This window comes from Pleurodeles waltl, chromosome 2_2, assembly GCF_031143425.1.
Source record: "Pleurodeles waltl isolate 20211129_DDA chromosome 2_2, aPleWal1.hap1.20221129, whole genome shotgun sequence".
NCBI classification, from domain to species: domain Eukaryota; kingdom Metazoa; phylum Chordata; class Amphibia; order Caudata; family Salamandridae; genus Pleurodeles; species Pleurodeles waltl.
This window is the reverse complement of record NC_090439.1, coordinates 118,178,579-118,201,715: the sequence shown is the minus strand read 5'-3', so window position 1 is coordinate 118,201,715 and position 23,137 is coordinate 118,178,579. Positions and strand designations below refer to the sequence as shown.

Sequence of the window (23,137 nt, the reverse complement as noted above, 5' to 3'; positions counted from 1 at the left end):
CCTGACAGAGTCCAACTACTGGCCACTGTAGCAAACATTTTACATATGGATTGGGAGTGCCATAAAATACACGTATATTTGTTCCTAAGCCCCATCACCGATTTGTAGGTATGGCCCTGTTAGTGAAGAACCACAAAGTGGCTATTAACTGGAGAAAGAATGCTCTCCCATGTTGTGCTGACTGGTTGCATGACTTGACTACCAGTTCTAATCACTCTGAGATACATGTGACCCTGCTGTCAAGGGCTTCCCACCCCACGGACATTTGGAACCCACTTTGACACTATGTATTGAATTTTAAGCACTCTTCCTGACTGCTCATGATGTATTACATTTATTTGAGTGTGGAATGACTATAATTCACTGAGGCAACCGCAGGAGAAAGTCATGTCACTTTCTTAGTAAGTGTTTGATGTTGCCTACTAGCGCTGAACGAAATTTACTCAAAAGGTTGTTTTATGTATAATTGAAAGTGAACAACATCTATGTTAATTACTGTACCATAAGCCAAATAATCTTAACAACCTACTGTTAAAGCAATTTATAATGCACTTCTGCCATTTCTGGGCGCTGACAATAACATTCACTTAACCGACCTCTGAAAGATGAAAGGCTGAAACATTTGCTTGCGTTTGTACTCATAACCTTGAGATTACTGGCATGTATGGCAATCTGTTACATTTATCCATTTATTGGTAATTATGTATTCACCGTGTATTCTTATTGTTTTGAATGTCTTTCAACCATAATTTATGCGTCATTTCCCCAGCGTCCAGTGCCAAAATGATTTAAATTGACAGCTGCATTTTTTATTAATTGCTATACGTATTACACAACTCTGATGATATCATATGAGGAAGCTGGGTTAAAGTAGCACAGCTGTACTGAGAATGAAACAGGTATTTACTCCACCTTTCGACCTTTCAGAGCAACTTAGTTTTACAGGAAGGGCAGGAGACATTTCTGTGGCCCCATTCTTTAGTGTATATCTTCAGGTCAAGGTAGAACCTGTGCAATCAAAAGTAGTTGTTCTTATATTTGTAAGCCGTTGCGACTCCACGCAAATGTGGCCAATGCCTTGCCCGTCTGTCTGTATCACATCATAGGGCAAAGAACTCTGAGAAGAAACTAGGTGTGCACCACCCAGACAGCAGCACACAGTGATCCCAGGGAGTACTTTGTGACACCAAAGGAAGGCTGAAGGTTACGGTCTCCAGCAAAGAACACACTCTGGTCCCACTCAGAAGGCACACAAGAGGTACCCCTGCAAGGATACATACCACGAAGAGGATCTGTTATCTTTGCAGCGACATACTCCAGCTCGGACCAAGAAAGCATGAAGGCCTCCACAAGAATAGATGCAGGCACTCATTCCATTATTAGAAGGTTGTGGAGCCACCTACACAGAAATGCATAGGACATTGTGAATCTTACAAGTCATGTTTCTTGTCTGCAATGTTTTTATGTCTTGCTGGACCGTAAACTTACTGTTGCAATACTTTATCCACAGAGTGAGTTTTGGATCTAGCCAAGGGGATATATCTCTCTCTTACCTTTCACTATTGGCTTCCTCGAGTGTCCTTTTATCTACCACGGATTGCACTGCATGAGTGACTATTCTAAATCTCAAAAGTACTATTAATCCTGCCAAGTTATATTCTTTATCTCCGATTCACTGTATACAAAAAGCAACTGCTTTTTTTTTGCACTGAATCAAGCAATTGTTTGATGTTTTAATCAGGGCTTCAAATGGAAGCCACACCTCTTGGCTTTACCATTGAGGTTTTTTTAGAAGTCACATTTTTACAAGGCATCTGAAAGCGAGGCCCTCAAATTACCAGTGAAGAGGCTCTAAAAGAGATATATTATTTTCATATGACCTGGGGTAAATTGTGCTATGAAGCATTAAAGATTCTGGGCTAAATTCGTATGATGGTACCTGCTCGAAATCAACCTTGATCATTTGTATTGCTTGGACACGTCATCGAAGCTTATTTTAAATTGTCATGTGTAAACTATACTATTTTTCATTATAGATATACGAATTAAGTTTTAACATAAAAACATCCAATACAAGAAATCCACTAAACAGAACTTTTATCAGTTACACCATAATATTGTTATTGTAACAGGTCCCTGTGCGAGGAAGTTGCATAATGGCAGATGAAAAAAATTAAAATGAAATAGATTAGTAATAGGAGGCAACAACTGGAACAAGAAGGTTTATCTTGACTGTGGATTGTAATTAAATGAATACCTTGCAGGGTCACATCAGGATAAAAGCATTCTTTTGTAAGACGTTTCAGTCAGGACTTGCGCCAGAATGCAACAAACTATCCATAGCTCACAATGACTTGGCACCATTAAGTAGTAAGCTGTGAAACTGGGGCGAGACGCGCCAGAATTAAGTGCCGTGAATTTACAAAAGTGTTTTGCGAAACAAAGAATAAGAACATTAAAACATTAGGTTTATTATTTGCCGTACTTAAACTGCCACCTCAGGTGTGTACCGAAGAAAGGATTTTTTGAAGGTCAGATGTAGTTAACACCCACCCCTTTTTGCTCTTGGCAAAACGCTCTGCTTGGGTCCTGGGCACCAAGCCTGCAGGAGGAAAGGTTGTGTGAAAAAAAACCAAACAAACAGGAAATTACACCCATGGCTATATTTTACCATGAAACTCATCAAGTGCACAAAACACAAGCCTGTACATTAAAACGTTCTGCTGTGGCAGCCATGGAACACAGTAAAGGGCGGGGCTGTCGGTGCAGTAAATGAGGTGGCCCCGGGACCCTAAGGCGTGAGGGGCCGAATGTACTATAATTACGGCTGACATTTACTACTCAGCAGGGGTGGGAGTGGTTAGAGCAGGGAGGGCCGGTTTTCCTTGCTTGCAATAGGGCTGATGGAACCTTTGCTACACCAATGCAATTACCAGCTCCATCCGGCCTTGTTCACTTCTACTGCACCCAGCCACTTCTATCACGCCGTCTCCTAGACAGACTAGCCCACCCTAGACCTAAGCACCGCACAGCACCATGTAGATGGTGGGTATTCTATCACTCCAATAGAGACAGGAGCCTTTCTCCACTGCCCAAGGGACATTTCTTCCAAGCATCTGCTCCCAGCTTAGCGACTCTAAATGTATTGCACTGCATTTCTTCAGGGTCTGTGCTGGAAATGCATCAATGTAATCGTTGAAAGAACATTACACTCTGTAGAGCTGGCTCTCCCAACTGGATAACTATGTACATGACTACCCAGGCTTCACCGACTTTGCTACGCTTTTATCACCATTTAGTACATCGGGGCCCTTTCTGAAGATTACATGGTATTCTAGCATTTTTTCACTGTGCACAAGATGTAGGGCACAAACAAAATCTGCGAAAATAAGGCATGATTAGGAATGTGCTTGCATCATATTTACCTTCCTTTTTTTAAAGATCATTTTAAAATGTGCTCATCCAGGCTTGAGTCCCACTGTTGTGAGGAAAAATGTAAATATGAAAAATGTCTGATCCTGTAAAGAGAGCTCAACCAATGGCCAGGCTTGCATCTCTTGCAGTGCACACCTAGTACAGGATGCAGGTTGTTCGTGTGCATTCAGGTCCTGTGGGTAGTGAAGGGGATAGTCTCCAAGCATAACATGCATTCAAACACATGTAGCTATTTCATTGTGAAAACCACTCATGAAGGAAGGAGAAAGGTTGCCAGCTGACATTGATCGATAGATAGATAGATAGATAGATAGATAGATAGATAGATAGATAGATAGATAGATAGATAGATAGATAGATAGATAGATAGATAGATAGATAGATAGATAGATTGGCTGTTCCATATAAAAAGCGTTTTTGTAGTGCTAATAACTTTGGCACTATTTGGCAAGTCTCCACAAAACTTTCCAAAAAGGTACTACTTTTTTACTAGTTTGTGCTTGGAAGGTTTCAGGGTGTAGCACGCTGCCGCTATTTCAGCCTGATTTCATTTTATTATTTTGATTGGTCCTGTTTTATTTGTTTAACTCTATGCGCTGCATGTGACTTTGTCTTAATACTTTTTAAACGTTTTAAATGTGTTTTTTTATATTGTATAACTGCACTGCACTTTCCACCTACCTTTGTTGTGGGGGGTTCTTTCTTGCTTTGGTTGTTTTTTTTTTGCAACAACCTCTGTTTTGTTCTCAGAAGTGAGGGTCTGTTAGAGCCCTACTTCCGGTTTCTGACTGGCATCCGCATAGCGAGCGGTCTAGACTCCTGGAGGTCTTTTTTTTTTGTAAGACCCGGCGCTATAAATGCCAGCATTCATGCGACCGCGCAGCTAGAGGTGAGCGCATTGCCGCTATTTCAGCCTCATTTCATTTTATTATCTTGATTGGCCCTGTTTTATTTGTTTAACTCTATGCACTGCATGTGACTTTGCCTTAATACTTTTAAAACTTTTTAAACTTATTTTTTTATATTGTATAACTGCACTGCACTTTACACCTACCTTTGTTGTGGGGGGTTCTTTCTTGCTTCGGGCTTTTTTTTTTTGCAACGTCCTCTGTTTTGTTCTCGGAAGTGAGGGTCTGTTAGAGCCCTACTTCCGGTTTCTGACCGGCATCCGCATTGCGAGCGGTTTAGACGCCTGGAGGTCTTTTTTTTTTTCTAAGACCCGGCGCCATAAATGCAAGCATTCATGTAGCCGCGCCGCTGGCAGGCCAAAGGAGCTTAAAGCAAGCCTGCCTGCACCCGTCCGCGTCCAAACAGGGCAAGGGGCCCTGCCCCATTTTCAGATACGGGTACCCTGTCCTCTGCGCACCTCCGAACATTCGCTGGCAAACCCTGTGACCACCAGGTGGCCCCTGACTGCACCACAGACTGGATTTGTAGGCACTGCAATTGGGAGCCTTATGCTCCCCTAAATTTGGAGGAGGTAAGAGCCCAGCACGAAGGGATATTTAAACGTGGTAATTTGACTGACTGTGATAAGGTGGTCAATAGAAAACCACTCTGTTATGCCCTGATAAATGCCCGCTCTCTCCCCAAACATAAATTAGAAATTAGGGAGATGATTTGCATTTTTAATATTGACTGTCTATTCTTGACAGAAACCTGGGGCAAACCAGAAACTTATCCTGATTTTATCGAAGCCATTCCCCTGGGATATTCCCATTTTAGGCTAGATAGGACAACAGGTAGGGGAGGAAGACTTGCAATTATTTGCAGGACTGTTTTTACGTGCATATGGAATGGCACTCCCTCTGTGACATGCAAAGCTATGTCTTTTAAAATTCTTTTAAATAACTCAGTACTCCTTGAAGGCCTCTTAATTTATCGTCCCCCTGGTCCCTTTTCTAGTTTCTATCAAACTTGGACTGATTTGTTAGAACCCTTAATATTCACTTCGATGAGATTCACAATCCGGCAGTCATGGAATTTCTAAACCTTATGCCGATCCTTGACTGGACACTTAAGGTATCCTCTGCCACTCATTTAGCAAAACATCTGTTAGATGGGGTTGCCCATACTGAGGATGAGCTGGTTTTATCTAACATCCCGCTAAGCTGGATTGATCATAATCTCTTGACTTTTATAGTTACAGCAGGTCTTTCTCCCCGTTACCCATAGCTAATAACAAATCTATCAGACTATGGAAACGGGTTAAGTTGGAAGAATTGGCCCCCGCCTTGGAAGAGGGATGGGACAGGGCGAACAATCATGGAATTGAAACTACCATGAATCAATTGCCCCCCCCCCACCCCCACCAAAATCCTTATGCCCCGTAACTCTAAGAAGCCCAGTCAACCCTGGTTTACTAAAGAACTTAAACTCCTTCAGAGAAAGTACCGCCAACAAGAGCGACTCTGGAAATCTAATCTTTTCCCAGGGGAGAAAGATAAACTGAAATCGCTCCTTAAAACTTACAAAGCGGCAGGTTTCAAAGCCAAATCTGCTTTTTATACTCTTAGAATTAAAGAGGCCACAAACGCTCCCAGAGAGCTTTTTAAAGTGATTAAGGCTCTGTTCTTCCCCTCATGGCCGTCTGAATTGGAAAACTCTTACGAATTTTGTAATAAAGTAGTTAAGCATTTTGAAAACAAAATTTTACAAATTCACGCCAATTTCACCTCCTTATGAGGACACCGCGGACCAATTTACCATGACTTACATGGATTCTAATGCATGTCACGTGACCCTATTCAATTTTCATTCCCCTTCTCAGGATTACATTCAAAAGTTGATTTCTGAAATTAAATTAGACTCCCCCTTGGACCCTTGCCCCCTCCTCCATTTTTCAACTGGCTCCTGAGCTTTTTTCCCCCCAGCCTTAGTCCTTATCTTTCAGGAGGTTCTCTCTTCAAGGGGCTATCGAGTTTCCTGGAAGGAGACTATAGTCATCCCCCTGAAAAAAAGCAAAATGGAGACAACCAGGACCTAAGTAACCAAGTCCGATTGCGCTCCTCCCTTTTCTGGCAAAGATCTTTGAATTAATACATTAATAAGGAACTAGTAAAATTCCTAATGGAAGAGGGAGGACTAGATCCTTCCCAACATGGTTTTAGAAAGGCACACAGTACGGAGTCCACTCTTATCTCTTCTTCGGACTCTATCCGGAGAATGGTGGATGAAGGGCAAGGGGCTATCCTAATTCTATTAGACTTGTTTGCGGCTTTTGACTTCATTTCACCCCAAACTCTGCTAGCCCGCCTTTTCCAAGCAGGAATTGGAGAGCAGGTGCTTAAGCTACTAGAGTCCTTCTTGACTGACAGATGGACCTCGGTTAGCTGTGGTGACTTCAGATCTATGGCCTATCTTCTACCCTGTGGGGTCCCTCAGGGTTCTTCATTAAGCCCCACTCTGTTTAACGTGTATGTTGCTCCACTGGCTAACTTGATTCGGTCGTTTGGATTCATTCCCACGTCCTATGCAGATGATAGACGGCTAATTATCCCAGTTAATAAGAATTGGGAGGAAGTAGCTGATCGTTTTAATAATTGCATGCAGGCAGTTAATAACTGCATGAGGACTAATTGGCTGAAACTCAATGGCGCCAAAACCGAAATTCTCTGCTTCGGACCTGGCATCGAGCAGTGGAATAAACGGTGGCACCATCCCAGTCCCCACTACCGCTAGTAGGAATTTAGGAATCATCTTTGATGATCGCCTATCTTTTCAAAGTCAGGTAAATCACACTGTAGCAACATGCCTGTGGACTTTAAAAATGTTAAGAAAAGTTTTCCCCTACCTTCAATGGGAATGCCAAATCACAGTCACTCTAGCCCTGGTCATGCCCAAAATGGACTATTGTAATGCCCTTTTACTTAATCTGGACAGAGTTTCCTTGAACAAGCTACAGCTGATCCAGAATACAGCCGCTAGATCCATCCTCAATCTTCCTCGCTCTGCCTCAGCCAGAGACAGTCTCAAACAACTACATTGGCTCCCGTTGGCTCAGCGTATTATTTTTAAAAAGCTCTGCATGACCCACAAAGCTGTCCATGGCATCGGCTCTCACCATCTGGTCTCTAAACTCTGCTCTGGTATAGACCCAGGTGATCTCAGGTCACTTGGGGCCTACAGAATTCAAGCCCCTAGTGCCTACAAAGCTAAATGGGGGGATAAAGCCTTTCCCGTGGCTGCGGCAAAATGCTGGAATTCACTCCCCCTGAATATCAGGAAGGAATTCAGCTACTTACGCTTCAGGAAACTGGTCAAAACCTGGCTCTTCCCACGTTAGTCACAGGCATCTGCTTTTTCTTTCCTTTTCCCTTTCTCGGTTTTGCCCCTCTCACCTCTTTTTAGTGCTTCGATGCTCTTTGAGCCGGAACGCGCTTTATAAATACCACTTACATACATACATACATCCATCAAGCGGGGGCTGACTAAAAAGGGGGGTCCCAAAATGCAGAATCCCCTTGCTTTTTCCATAGACTTCTTAAAACAAAGCTACAGCAAAAACTGCTGAACTAAACTACATCAAATTTAGCAGGGAGCTACATCTTAATATACAGATTCTGCTTTTTGTGTTTTGGTGTAAATCTATTTAGCAGTTTTTGAGATATTAAGGTTTAAATATATATAGATATCTGGACGGTTGAGTATGAGGGATTCTTGCGTGGAACCCTAGAACCCAATTAAAAAAAATAGTAATGTCATCAGTGATGTAATTTGAGATGGCATCAGTGATGTCATAAATTATGTCATAGAATATGTTATGAGTGATGTAATATGTGAGGTCATAAGCAGTTCATGGCTGGGGCCAAAGTTATAGTTAGCTGTAACTGGTGAATATATGTATAATTTCTGGCTAAATGTAGGATTACAAGTTGTTGGAGGAGCCTCTTATGATACAAGTTCATGGTAAAGATGTATTACAGTGGCTCAACTGTGGCTCAGCTGCGGCAGGATGAAGCTGCTTTAGCCATACCCGCCAAACGCTCAGCGGCTGGCAATACCCCCATGCACCCCCAGGAAATTGTTAACAAATTTGGAGACTTCTTCCACCCTCTATATATGCCAGAAACCACAGTAGATCCCGCACACTTATCAGCTTTTTTAACAGATGTCCTACCCAGTCAATGACGATGGCAGAAGAAATAAGCAAGGAAGAGATTGCCCCAGGTGAAGATGGATTCCCTGCAGAATCTTATAAGTGGATGGGAGAGGATGTAATCACATTTTTGTATGATGCCTTAAAAAATACGACGCACACTGGTAACTTGGGTCCAATTTCCAACAAGGCCTCCATAACCGTTCTTCCAAAACAGGGGAAAGACCCCTGCTTTGTGGAAGGTATTGGTCCATTTCCCTCTTGAATGGGGACATCAACATTCTTGGGGGAGTACTGACGACTCGGTTATGCAAAGTCATCCCCTCTCTTATCCATCACATTCAAGTGGGATTTGTACCCGGTCGCTCATCCCGCAACCATCTCCACACATTGGCACATACCTTATGGTCAGCTAGGGAGCTTTAGGAAGAGGCTGTTGCCCTATCCTTAGACGCCGAAAAATCGTTCAATAGGATTGAATGGTGGTATCTGTTTTAAGTCCTTAAATGCTTCTATTTGGGAAACAATTTTCTTGCCAAGGCCACATGGCTCTATGACTCACCAACTGCACAGGTGAACTGAGGGGGCCTCCCGACAGGGCTGTTAGCTATCGCCCCAATTGTACCCCCTGGCTATGGAACTTTTATCCCCAAATTTTCATCAAAATCTGGAGATATCGGGAATCCTGATACCAGGCGGTCCTTCTACGCTATATCTATACGTAGATGGCATCCTCCTCACACTTACAAACCTTCCACTGTCTTTTCCAAGCTTGCAAGGCATCCTCACGGAATTTGCAGCCCTATCAGGCTATAAAGTAAACTGGGACAAAAGTGAGGCATTGCCAATCTCCAGGTCACCACCAAGTCAGTCACAGGTCTACTAATCAGCTGGACACCTTCTCATATGAAATATTTGGGGATTTGTATCAGCAGAGGCCTGGAACATATGGTCTCTGAAAATATTGTTCCATTGCTAGCGAGAAGACGATTAGACTTTGCCAAATGTTACAATCTCTGTATCTCCCTGTGAGGGAGGCTTCAGGCAGTGCACATGGTAACACTACCGCTCTTTAACTATGTCCTGGGTATACTGCCCTTGTTGACACCACTACCTCTATTGTGCTGGATAGACAAAATCATACACTCTTTTATCTGGGGATCTGTCCGCCCCGGTTTAACCAAAGCCAAATTACCGGTCCATTGCTCTTGTGATAGATTAGGCTTACCCTCAGTAGAAATGTACGCACTTTCTCTGCTCCTCTCCCATCTGGCGTACATTCTTCCCTCGATGAAAGACTCACCACAATGGGTGCAAATGGAACAGGCCTTGTTGCACTGTCCGAGGGGAATGAGCTCCCTCTATGAGGATGGGGCAGCTGGAAGATGGTCCTGCAAATCCATGGTTCAAGCCATGATATATTCTTGGAAACGTACCCACAAACTATTTGGGGTGGATACTTATCTCCATTAACATGCCCTGTTATGGGGTAACACAAAACGTAGAGTTGGAGGGAAAATGTTTGACTGGGGTGTATGCGAAAGGCTGGCATCACACACATAGGACAGGTACTGACAGATTGAGACATAAGGTCCTCTACTACGCTGCGAGAGGAATTCAACCACCCCACCCAGCAAGCTTGGTGATATACTCAACTCTGACACTGTCCCACTGGTAGCCTGGGTCCGTGCCCCTGGTCCCTGCCATCCTCCCTATTGGCTTCTTATCTTCACAAATGGGGTGGCTACTGCGGCGGGAGGTCCGTCCTAAATGCTCTCTTCACCGGACACCTTTATTCCATACCTCCTGGCAGTTAAAGCTCCAAATGGAATTTGACCAGAAAGATTGGACAGATATGATAGAAGCCCGCGATCTAGGCGCGAGGGAAGCTCGGATGAAGTTCTGCCTCTTCAAAATGCTCCACAACTGGTATAGGACGCCTGTCAAATTAAAGACGGCAGGCCCCATGCACAATGCTGGCACTGTCCACATGCCCACAACGATCTCCTCCATATTCTCTGTGATTGCCCTTCGATTATCACCTACTGGTATGCGGTAGGACGCACATGGCGAGCAACACTGCCAGAGCCGAACCCCCTACCGCATGAGCTACTATTTCTCCACGACTTTAATGGTTCTCTGGATCTAATGAGGCCCCAAACGCACCTCCTTCACATTGCACTTGCCACGGCCAAACTCTGCATACTCCGACATTGGAGATCTACAACACTTCCTACACATGGAGAATAGCTGCTGGCAGTATATCAAACAGTGTCATATGAGCAGGTTATTTACAATATGCAGGATCAGTCGGACCTTTTCTCCCACACTTGGGCCCCCTTTCCCCAGACTGAGGTGGACACCCAGTGAAACACTAGTTCTTGCATCAACAGCTCCGTCTTACTTGTGGTCCTCCTTTCCCTACCTTGTTACGTCTTCCTGGTCCTATCCCCAAGCCAACACCCCCCCCCCAATCCTCCCTCCTGTCATGCTCCAACCCAACCCATGTGAGTTTTCTACCAATCCCCCACCACCTTACGGCTTCAGCAACTACCCTCCACTCATTAGGCATCTCTATCCTCTAACACTATTCCTGTCCCAAGCCCCTTTTTTCCTTTCCCTCATCTTTGTCATCAAGATACTATCTTTCATTTTCCTCAATCACAATCTTGATATATCTATGATGCCAGGGATCTGTATTTCTAACAGCAGGATCAAGCTATCTGCAGCCTTCCACACTATCCCCCATCTCCTCTACAATCACTATTCTTTGGCAACAACAAAGACACTGACATAAATTCGATAATTACATACTGTAGATTTTGAGCACACCAGCAAACTCTCAAGCAGTGACAGCACAAAGTTACTCTCCCCAGTGCCTTCTTGCGATACCATGATCAACCTCCTGTGCCCCTTCCTCCACTACACATGCCCTCTTCCCGGCGCCACAATTCGGATGCCTTATTTGATTTACTGTTGGAACTCAGAGTCCTCTGAACCACATTACACCTGAACTGCTTTGAGTTGGTAGTGTACACACTCTCTAAGCGCTTGGGCTCTTCTGACTAATGCAGAAGTTGTATTATCCCCTTCTTCCTGTAGGACCCTTCTCACATCAGCTTGTCTTCCTCGAGTTCCGACACACAGAACCCCATTTTTTAGTGCACAAAGGGTTGGGTGCTCTTCTGTACACCAAAGAAACATGTATGTATTAAAAGCTGTAACAAATGTCAATCTCTTGGTATCAGTGGTATTATGTAATTTGTGATTTATCCCAATAAACAACTGTGCAAGAAGAAAAAAAAAGGAAAATTGGCATTAGCATCGAATCCTTACCCCGCTTGGTGTTGTACATACAACTTCAGTAAATGCTATTATACTGATTACACTGTGGGATCTCTTTAATTGCACATTGGGATATTATAAGTACTGGAGTTGAATGATGTTAGCAAGCCAGTCAATCAAAGAGCTCCCATTTGATGGCTATATTTGGCGTTACAGGCTGGCAAAGAGAGCATCCTGTCTATGGAGAAGTGTGGCTCAATGGTTAGAGTTGCAGACCCTGATGCAGAAATCTGGCCCGGGACAAGGGTTCAGGCCAGCTGTACCTCTTCCAAGAGTATTCCAGCTTTGGGATCACCCCAACATTTTCAAGTACGAATCTATTCTCTTGATACTAGGGAAGATGTTTGTGGAAAAAGCCTCCTCTGAGGATAGGCTAGTGTCCACCTCCAAACACTGCATTCTGAGTAAGAAAAGCTAACTGGATTCAGTCAAGTCATATGGCCCCAGACTCCCACGGGTGTCTCGTTTTCAGAAATGTCTGGGCTCAGCAGATTTCCTGGGGTGGTGGCCGAACCCAAGCTAAATTATGCAGCTACTCACATCACTAAAATACTTATTTTTCAAAACTTTATATCTATATGTTGCATTTAGGGGTCTTATGTGTCACAGGCGATAGGCCAGCCACTAAAGAGGGGTGCCCTTCTAATTAGACAAAGGGGGTCATTCTGACCCTGGCGGCCGGTGGCCGCCAGGGCCACCGACCACGGGAGCACCGCCAACAGGCTGGCGGTGCTCCCACGAGCATTCTGACCGCGGCGGCGGTACCTTGGCAGACGGCCTCCGCCGTCCGCCAAGGTCATAATCAGGGCCAAAGTGTGGAAACACAGAAAAGTATAATATTTGTTATTTCTATTTTTGGCTTCTTAATGTAAGGCTGTAGGGAAGTAAGAACATATTTTGCAAACAAATTACAGGATATCGTCCACCCCAAATTCACAGTTGTAGAAATAACCAATATTCCTAAACTCGATATATTGGGCACATTTTAAAAATGTATACGTTTTTTTATGCCCATTTTCCATTCATTAGTTTTTACATGAATTGCTGCTGATCGGTACATAATGAAATATTATTGAAACTGCATCTAAGTTGGTGGCTCTGGCTAATGAATGCCTTTGGCAACTAACAAACATATATCTTAGGAACCAGAATGTTCTGATGGATGTAACAGTATATTAAGTTCTTATATCAGCCATTGGGGTTACAAATTACAGATGAAAATGTTATCACAAACTTCTATTTTTCCCTATGTACTATCATTTTTTTAAATTCAACAACTAAGAAAACCATGAGCAATTTACACAAAGGATCCCTTGCTCAGTTTGAAATTTTGTCTAGGATTCTGAAATATATATAGCTTTTCAAGGTTACCAATGGTTTTCACATTTGGTTCCACCACAAACTGCAATCCTTTTGTTGATGCAATCCATAGGGGTAAAAACGCTTTCTTGCTAGCACTTTTTCAATTTTTCACCCAGAACTCACAAATCTTAGCTATTTTCTTGGTTCCCCACAGGAGAATCCACAAATACTGGGTATTTTTAGAATCCCTAACATGAGATTAAAAAAGACGCACATTTGGCCTGGATATTGTTTCTGGAAAAAAGTTCTAACGCTTAAGCAGGAAATGCCCAAATATATAAAAGGGCTCTTCATTCGAGGTGAAAAAGCCTCAACAGTTAAGGGTTAATAAAGAGATGCTCAATGTATACAGAAATACGTTTTTTTTTCCAACTATAACAAATAAATATTTTCTCTCATAAATAGTGAAAATAGTCAACATTTTTTATCAACTGAGAGTCAATTACCACATGCCAACATCCCATACAGAATGCACTCTTGCGAAACAGCTTTCATGTGGCCATACTAATTCTGAACAGCTCACAAATGGTAATACATATTACAACAATTACAACAATTGGTACACCTTTACACTTGCTTACCTTTGTGCAAAAATATTGTTGTACCCTGTTTGATATTCCAAGTTCAGCACAGTAACCAAAATATTTGCCTGGAGAAATATAAAGGAGAAAATTAACATTGTAAGTTTTACATGTCTAACCATGGTTAATTTTTAGTACTTTGATTGTCCCTATTTTTCTGTATATTTTTATGAATGGTGTGGTGTATTCAATACTATGTACTCTCTGTATGTCTATTTACTATTTATTGTTACTCTTTAAATCATTACAGTCAAAACACCTTTTACTTTTGTCACAATGCATTGTAGAACGCTCTAAAACCTAGAATGGTGGAGTTAGCGTTATAAAAAACAATAAATAAAATAAAAATACTGGAGTACCAAATGCACTGGCCATAGCCTACTTAGGAGTAATGAATTAGAATCATAAGGTTTATCATTTAGGATAGGACAATGGATCTCAAAAACTGTTTTCTAATTTTTGTTTTATTTTCTAGTACTCATAAAAGATGCTGGGTACAAGCAATAGATTCAAAGCTCCTTTATTCATTTTAGCATGCAGGCATCTGTGTATGCACCAGTCATGAACTGTCTGTACATAAGCATGTGTTAACTTATAAGCAAGGGACATCACAGGCAGTGGGCATGCAAGCTTGCCCACCTTTCTTTAGCAATGGGCCTGAAGGACCTCATCTAGAGGAACCACAGAAGACAAATGGTAGTTGGCCCTGTTAATAACAAATTATGGCATGTTAGACTCTGAATTCAATACAGAAGGGTAACTCGGATTCACAATGCTTTTCAGCAAAATTGTTCACTGGATATACGAGATGACTGATAGGAGGGCGGTCTAGGAGGGGACCGATTTAGGTGCTAAGCGAGCGCCTCCTTTGGAGTTTGTGTGACAATAAGGGGACACTCCCCCTCCTTCTGGCCTGGGGTAAGTAGCATTCCAGGTGTAGGGCCGCCTTAAGGTACTGCCCCACAGGTAGGCCTTATACTACTTGTATTTTTATATAACCTTCACTCCTCCTAGCGGAGTAGTCTTTCTCTTGTCGCAATAATGCTTGACTAATTAGGGATCCTAGGCCCTGAAGAATGCTCCTAGACCTTCCTTGGCTCTTTGTAGCAGGCAGAAACATGTTGGCCAGTAATTATTAGATAGGTGACCCAGTGAGTCATTGTTCTCACGTTGGGGTCCCATCCTCTGTTCTTAACCTCACCAGCAGTCACCACGAATAAAGGTGTACTATTACACAGGTGACTAACTAGGTGTTTTTATATATTTCCCTAGCGTAGCTGGATCCCATATGCTTCCAGAAAATTTGAATGTTCGCACTCCCTCCTGTTCTTTTAACAATGAGGTTGAGTCCACCCAGGTGGCACTGTCCTGCCTGGGTGGGGCTAGGTGGTCATATGATGAAGCATGATACTATATAGTGTGTGAGACCACCTAGTCCATAAAGGAATCTTCCCTTCTTTTCTCCCTTTCCCCCTCCTACCACAAAATAAACCTCCACAGCACGTTATATGACACTTATAGTCTGAGAGTAGTTAGCCCTGGGTAAATCCTTCTTTAACGGCCCCTTCTTATAACTGACCCCCATACTCCTTGTGTTTGTGATAGGAGGGCCCACCAGGCACTCATGCCCCCCACAGTACTAGGAGAGACTGTAGTGCATCATTTTATGGCAGCAGTGAATTATGCAAAGCAAGGTCATTACATTGTGACGACACTGGAAAGACCCTATGTTCTCAGTTATGCCATTATAACAGGTGCCTGTGGTGATGAGAAGTGAGACCCACCAAGACACTACAGCCCGGAACAGCTTGGGCCTGATCCACAAACTGCATTTTGTAGTATGCAAAGTAATACTACAGCATGAAAACTTAAAAGGGGACATCTACTACAAAATTGGAGGAATTTAGGGAAATGGAGGGAAAGGTTAGGAAGGGACAGCATATTACAATCACTCACCCATAAAAGAGTCAAGCCAATGCTATTAACAAACTACACTTTTACACTTACAACAGCACTAAAGGTGACAAAAACAGTAGTAAATGCACTCCAGCACAGCCATTGAGTAAGTCAACCACCACACAAAGCCATTCACAGGTACTGCAACGCATAGAAAATATGAGAGGCAGTGATTTAAAATATCAATCCAGAGGCAATAAAGTTAATAAGTAAAATTAATTTGACTTTATATATTATTTGTTAAATTGTAAAATACATACATGGTTATTAAATAACTTGCATTATTTTAAATTTCAATAAACTTAATTTACAAAATAAAGTTACACTTTTGTAAAAAGCAAAACAATTTGAATTAATTCAACATAACTTAAAATGCAATACATATTAAGTAAAAAATTAAAGTGTTACAATCAGTGAGAACAAATAGTATGTATGGATTAAATAAATATATTTCAATTAATTATTTGGTCCATTTGTAATGTAAATAATGTGAACATTCATATTGTCTATTAGATTTTGTTATAATATTTTTAAATAATAATAATAAACATTAATTATTTGTCCATAGGAAGATCTCCACCACCGTGGACGAGATCACTACCCATGTGTGAAAAGTAACTAGTGGCAACTTTATACTCATAAATTCAGCCTTGGAGTTCTCCCTCCCCTGAACTGATGGTGTAGAGGCCTGTTGGTCAATGCCCCAATTGGTGAATAGCATAAAACAGACATACACCAAGCTGCAGCAGTAGATTTACACATGTGTAGATTTATATAGATTTACCTTTGTGAATTTGCCCCAAGAAGGCAGCAGAATGCCTGGAACTGGTGGTTGCTACCATACCTTTGTTCAAGTCTGTTTGCCTCACAAGTCCAAGTCTTACTGCCATACACCAACTATAACATTCAGAAAAACTGGGGGCAGACAAGCCTAATGCCCATGCCAGCTAAGGTAGTAGGTATTCTTGGAACAAGTGGTACAGTAGAGAATGAGTACCACACTATGGCAAACACGCACAGGCAGCCTGCTGAAAGAAAAACCTGCTCCACTCCTATCCATCAAACAGCACAAGAATTAAAAGTTTGTCAAACAGTTTAAATGGTGTCAAAATTAATTTTATGGGTGAAAACAGTCCACAGATAAGGGCCTGAGTTATCTCAAACGGTCTCTCAAGGCTTTGTCTACCACAATAGACCTGCATCTTCTTCGAAACATATCTGTCTAAAGAATACAGTAATACACTCCAATCTTCAAGTCATTGGTGTCCCAGTACACAGAAGTAAGGGTAAATCATGAAAAGTGGAAATAAATCTGTTTGTTCAAAATTTACTCTTACCTTTTACATTCACAAGATTCTTTAGGATTACGCATACAAATCTACAACTCCTAGACTTCAATCATAAGACTAACACAACTACAGTTTACTTTACTTTATACTTTATTGCGTAATTAATTAAAATCATTGCACAAAAAGTGTACTTCTGCACTGAAATCCATCACATTTCCCTAGGGTGTCGGGGAATTCTGGATTACCAGTTGCAAGATCTTTTTAAGAGATGTTGTTAAAGGTATACTAGTTAAGGGAGACTGGGATATATCACGACTAGCATAAAAATAAGAACCGAGACCAACATACATGAGCACCCAGTTTCGAGATGCACCTGGAGTCCATATAATTTTCTTCATACAAGTTCAGTAGATGTCAAAAAATCCAATCGAAGGAAAGTAAATTTAGTGGAAAACATCTGTGGTTGGTTAGTAGGGATTTTCATTATGTACACTACTTGCAATTGCGGGCTCTCAACTCCATGGATCTTCGTTATTTCAAGATACACACATTTCAATGGATTGGCAATACCATGTGATTTTTAATGCAGCAACCACATATAATTAGACTATTTACATTCGGATCTACCACTTAAACGCAACAAAAAAAAAAAAAAACTGTTAACAGACTAAAGAAGAATCCTGCACACGTCTTCGTCAACTGCCTTGTAAGAATTAAACATATTTTTCACTCATGTTTCCTATAATCAATCACCAAAACTGTTAAAAACATTATGCTGTATGTGTGCTGTCAAGATATGCAACCTGAAAAAAAAAAAACATAAAGACTGTTTCTCTTCAGGAAGATGTCTCACTTCAGCATGGCTTTATTGATGGAAGTTAAAAATAATCCAAAAGAGAGCTACCAATAACATGTTGCCTTTTACCGGTATTGAATTATTGGCCCTTTACAAGGAATCATCAATCATGTGACATAACAGCGATGTCTCCTGCGAGCACAGGGGACTAACAGATTGAGGACGTGGGGTCTCTTTGTCTGACCTCATCTAAAAATGAAAAACACATTTTCTTGGCCTAACCTTCTGGGCTCTGCCGCAGGCGGGCAGTACATGCTATAATAATGCTCAATTAGATGCATGTGGCATCTCTGACAGGTAGGTTGTGTAGTCCCCTCCTAAACTACAAGAGAATGCCGGGATGCGCGTGGCCCGCAATCCGCCACCTATGGTTTCTGTACGCTGATTTATGAACCACGCAGTAGATGTCGCACTCCACAATAGTGGATATCACCCGATAAGGCAACAATGTAGACGGTAGCAGGAACCAGCCACTGCACAAAAGGCCCTTTGTGGAGAAAAAGGCTAGTTTCCCTTGTTTTACCATGGCGGTGTCTTTTCCTAATAATGTCCTTGGCTGTGAGGATTCACATTTCACTATAGACAGCCTGTCTAAACATTGTAAGTGATTGCCTCCCACGGCTGAACTCTTCCCCCTCGTTCTGTACATTTCCCAATAGAAGGTTCAGTCAATCTGACAACACGCCCAATTAGAGCTTCCATTTCGTGTGGCAGGGTCTGCTTGGATGTTGCGCTTGACAGCAGAAACACCCAGAATCCTCTCGCTAACAGACACGGAGCTGAATACAACCATTTCAGCAATTTTTCTTCTTTTGATGGTGCACCAATCGGTCACACATCCCGCACGCGGTTAAGATTTGTCTTCCGTATTTTGCTGCCTACCGATTACATTTCAAAGTTCTTAGGAAAAACATTAATAAAATCCGTCTCTCGCACATTGCTTCATAGGCTTAAAAATAAAAATGGATGGACGTCTTTGCTTTACCCAACTGCTCTTCTGATGTGAAACGGAGACACAAATTATAGTGTACCACTTGGGAAATTGCTCACCCATACTGAGTATTTATGAAGTAAAGTGTTAAAAGGGACTAAATTCGCAAAGTAAAGAGAAAATTGATGGCCTGGATACGAATATTAAATTGTGAAATAAAAAAAGATCAAAACACACAAATCAAAAGCTGTAATTTCCACAGGGATTTTAAACATAGCCTGTGATTATATTATAATAAGTTAATTTTTCCAAGATGGACGAAAACATTGGTGAAAGCACGTGATGATGTCACAAAGGAGTGCCCGGTGATTGCTAAACAGGATATATAACCTTCCTTGCGAGAATTAGGAGGTGTTACTCAGAAATGAGGTATTACTGAAGGAAATGGTTAACTCCGCACTCGATTACCAATAATTTGCTGTTTTTCCCAGAATTTCACCCAGACAGCAGCTAAAACGACATGCGGCGTTCCTGTGGATGTCAATTATAACTCCGTTGGATCTGGTAACTCCCGTTTCCGGTTACACCGGAATTACTGGGTTTATCTTAACTGGACTCATGATTTGTGTTTCCAGAGTAAAACATTAATTCACAGGGGAACGCAGAAGCTTGCAGGCTGATGTGACGGTGACGCACGTGCCCAGCTGTAGAGTGCAGAAGGTTTCTACCAGACCACATATGTATTCCATTTCACAGGTGCTCACCTTGACGAATCGCAATGTGCTTGCATAACTTTTGATCTGATTACAGCTCATGCTTACTGTAAAGTTTCAGATAGACAGGATTACTGTTTTCACGTACCTGCAATGTGCTGCTTTGGCAATAAATACACAGGGGATTCCAAGGATTGCATACATACTCCAGTGAGGCGTGGTTGGTTGCCTTGTTACAGCTTTGCATATCCAACAAGGAGCACAATAGCAGAACTATTATAAAGGTGTTCTCTTTGTACTTCTTAAGTGTAGTATTAAGTGGTGTGGGGTTTAGTCCTTACCATGAAATAATCTCACATTTAGATGGTTCTTGGATTCACACTGGTAAATCCGTAGCTCAGTCCTGGTATTGTGGCAAACAGCAGTCAGGCATTACATGGAGGAACGTGTGTTAAGCATGTCAAAGTACCAACATGGACAACAACTTGAAATAAATCTTAATTTAGACACCAGAACAAACAGAATTGCATAAGTATAACTGGAGTTATGAATTTTAGAAGCAAAATTAAATCACAGCAAAAATGTCATTTAAATGTTGCATTGAAGACTATTGGGAAATACCACTGGTTACAAACCGTACTTATAGAACAAGTTATGTGGAACCCTTGCAGGGTTAAGGTTGTGCAGTCCCTTGCACCAGATCATGACAGTCAGTTCAATTTTACCTGGCCCATGGCATGTGGGTGCAGAGTTGATGTGGCTATCTGTGGTGCTGACAGGGACTTGTGGTGGTGCTTATTTTACTACTTACATGACAGTGCTGACAAAGGGATGCACAATCTCAGCTGGGGCTTGACTGCAGATGTTGGATGCAGGTTGCACAATGTGCCCAGCAGTTGCAACGTCGAGTGGGGGAGTCAGTTACCGAACTGGCAACCAACTAGCCTTGGCAGCGGTAAAGGTGCAAAAAAGCTTTGGGAATGTCACAGGGTCTGGGGGGAGATGTAGTGGCTTAAAACTTTGAGGCAGACAAGACTATAACTCCCAGAAGGCACTGGACCACCTGGCCTTCATCGATCCTATGGCAGGCCAGATGGATCTTCGGACCCTGTGAGCATTTTCACCTCCATTTTAGTGCCACTAGTCCAAGGGATACTGAGGGTGATTCTGGCTTCCACAAGGGTACCTCTGGCCAGCAGTGTCGAGTTTCAGCTAAGGACGAGAGTAGTTCACGTAGTTCCCAGTCTTCTGCCTCAGGGAAAGGCTATCCCTCTTTTGCTTTGTTGTAGTGGGCAAAGTCCAGTTGTCGGTGTTGCAGGGCTCCTCTTGATCCTTCTTTGAAAACAATACTCAAATCGGAGGTTATGTTGCCTGGGTGTCCCTTAAATCCTGGATTTAGGGGACATAGGGGTGTGGACACTAGTGGCCAAGTGGCACCTGGTTCCTACAGCTAATTTGCCTAAAAGTTAACCACATCCATTGGGATGGGTCGCCTTTTGCTACCCAGAACCCTCCACTCTGCCACTTCTACGATTGCAGTAATCAAATGTTAGTGTACAGACCACATATCCTAGAGGTGTGGTCAGGCTGCTGGGGGTGCATGTACTGTGCTGTATACCTAATTTTCTGTCTGACTACAAGCAAATGTGCCTGGGTGCAAAGGGGGTCTGTTTCCTCTGCTGGGGGGGGGCAGCAAAGAGGGCTATCAGGGGTGGTGAAGCTTTTGAAGTTCACTGCCCTGATGGCTCTATTTACTGGGGTGAGCGAGATGTGACCTCCTTCCTGCCGCAGTCTTTGTGTCTCCTCGGAGGGTTCACACTACCTGGCAAGAGGTCAGAAACCTGTCTTGGTGGCAGCAGGCATGGGAAAAAGTGCAGGCTGACCGGCCAGAGGATGAAGAAAATGGACAAACAGGTAGGCAACCTCTAGTGTGCCACTAGGGTGCATCTCAGCCATTCCCAACATCAGATTAGTGCTGGAGGAAAGAAGGCACGTTGGTTGACACAAAACAACATACCTAGGTGGTACCATAATGGAGCTAGCAACCCGGGTCTGCCCGGGCTTAAGTTGCATGTTATCCTATGGACAGGCCTGCACTTATAGTGTACTTTAATGGAAAAGACACTATCGAGACAGATAAGCTTGCGTCTACATGCCTGCACCTTAAATATAATTCACCTTGCCTCCTGGGCTGCAGAGGCCTTCCCTAGGGGAGTCTGTCTTATATGTAAGGCACTGCATGAGACTGTGCCACTCATGGTGAGGGCACAGTCGAACTTGAGCAATTTGTGCTTCTCCTGAGGTCTGCAATGGCAGGCCTGCTTTCAGTAGTTTGCATTGGTCACTCAGGGTAGCACAAATCCGTGCTGCAGCCCTTGGGACCTCTTTACCACTTATGACCTGGGTACCCTGGTACCATGTACTATGGACTTATAAGGGTTGAAAAGCCTTGTTCCAATCAGAGAATAATGAAGTCAACAATAAATTTAGGGAGCGACCACCAGCACTCAGACCTGGTTTGCAGGTTCCAGTGCACAGTCTGAGTTGAAAAGCCAGCATCTAGTAGTCCAAATTGGGGGAAAAAGTGGGGGGGGGGGGCGGCATCAGAAAAAAGCCTGGTTTTCTTACATTAGGGACTTCATGGAAATTCACAGCTGAGCTGAATACAAATATTTTGAAATTGAAATCAGGAAACAAGAGTAAGGGCTAAATACAAAGGTTTTACATCTGAAGAATGTGATCAGATCAAGAGCTATACACATTGGTAACCCATAAACACAAAGGGCAGATTTTCAGAAATGGTATAAAAAGTCAGATAGAAGCCAATTTCATTGTATCGTTTAGGACTGTTTTGCCTTTATGACCTTTGGTTCACCTTTCTGACCAACCACTTTTTCATTGTGTTGCATGATGGAGGATAACTCATTTTGCTTTTGTGTTACTCACAAGCAGAACACAAGGCTTTGCTAGACAGGCAGTGCCCCATAACGATAGCCTCATCAATATTGACTACTATCCTTTTCCAAAGCTGTGGTTCTCATTATGTGACAGAGTACACAATGTAAATCCCTTTCTATTACATTTGTCACAGGGTTAACAAAGTGAAATCCCTTGCAGCCCTATAGGTCATGCAGTTATACTATGCAAAGCCCCTTTCTTCTTTATTTGACATTGGGTCTACAATAACATTTTCCATATCAGTTCTGAGCAGCAGAATTAGTTCTTCAGCATACTGACACAGCCACTGTCCAATCAAATGCTCATAAAGAAGAAGATCAACATAAAATCTTGAACTCTTAAATTATTTTATTGGTGATAAGCTTTGGGTGACAGCTGCACTGTCAAGCCAGATGTAAAAACCGAAATGGAATGACATAAAGGTTTGTAATGGAAGTGATCTAAAACAATGCCGTCCAACAATATAGTAGTCTGTAAGCTTCCATTGTACAGGATACCTGGCGATAGGCTTTAATGTATTGTAACAACAATTCATCTTTAAAGACTAATTGGCTTCAATATTTTCTTTAGACAATAAATGTTTTAGATTGAATGTCTTTGGTCTAATTATTTT

The 23,137-nt window shown here is 42.4% G+C and overlaps 1 protein-coding gene across 5 annotated transcripts in view; it reads right to left on the bottom strand.

The window, feature by feature from the left end:
- RNF152 (ring finger protein 152) overlaps positions 1–23,137 on the bottom strand; it is a 239,029-nt gene that overhangs the window by 94,678 nt on the left and 121,214 nt on the right. For 3 of the 5 annotated variants that reach the window (XR_011200881.1, XM_069219501.1, XM_069219502.1), the window contains one exon: positions 13,822–13,889. The gene's annotated coding sequence lies outside the window, so the exon portion shown is untranslated. Of the gene's footprint in view, positions 1–1,280; positions 1,400–13,821; positions 13,890–23,137 lie in introns of all 5 variants that reach the window. The other 2 variants (XM_069219503.1, XM_069219504.1) reach the window with 1 other exon arrangement.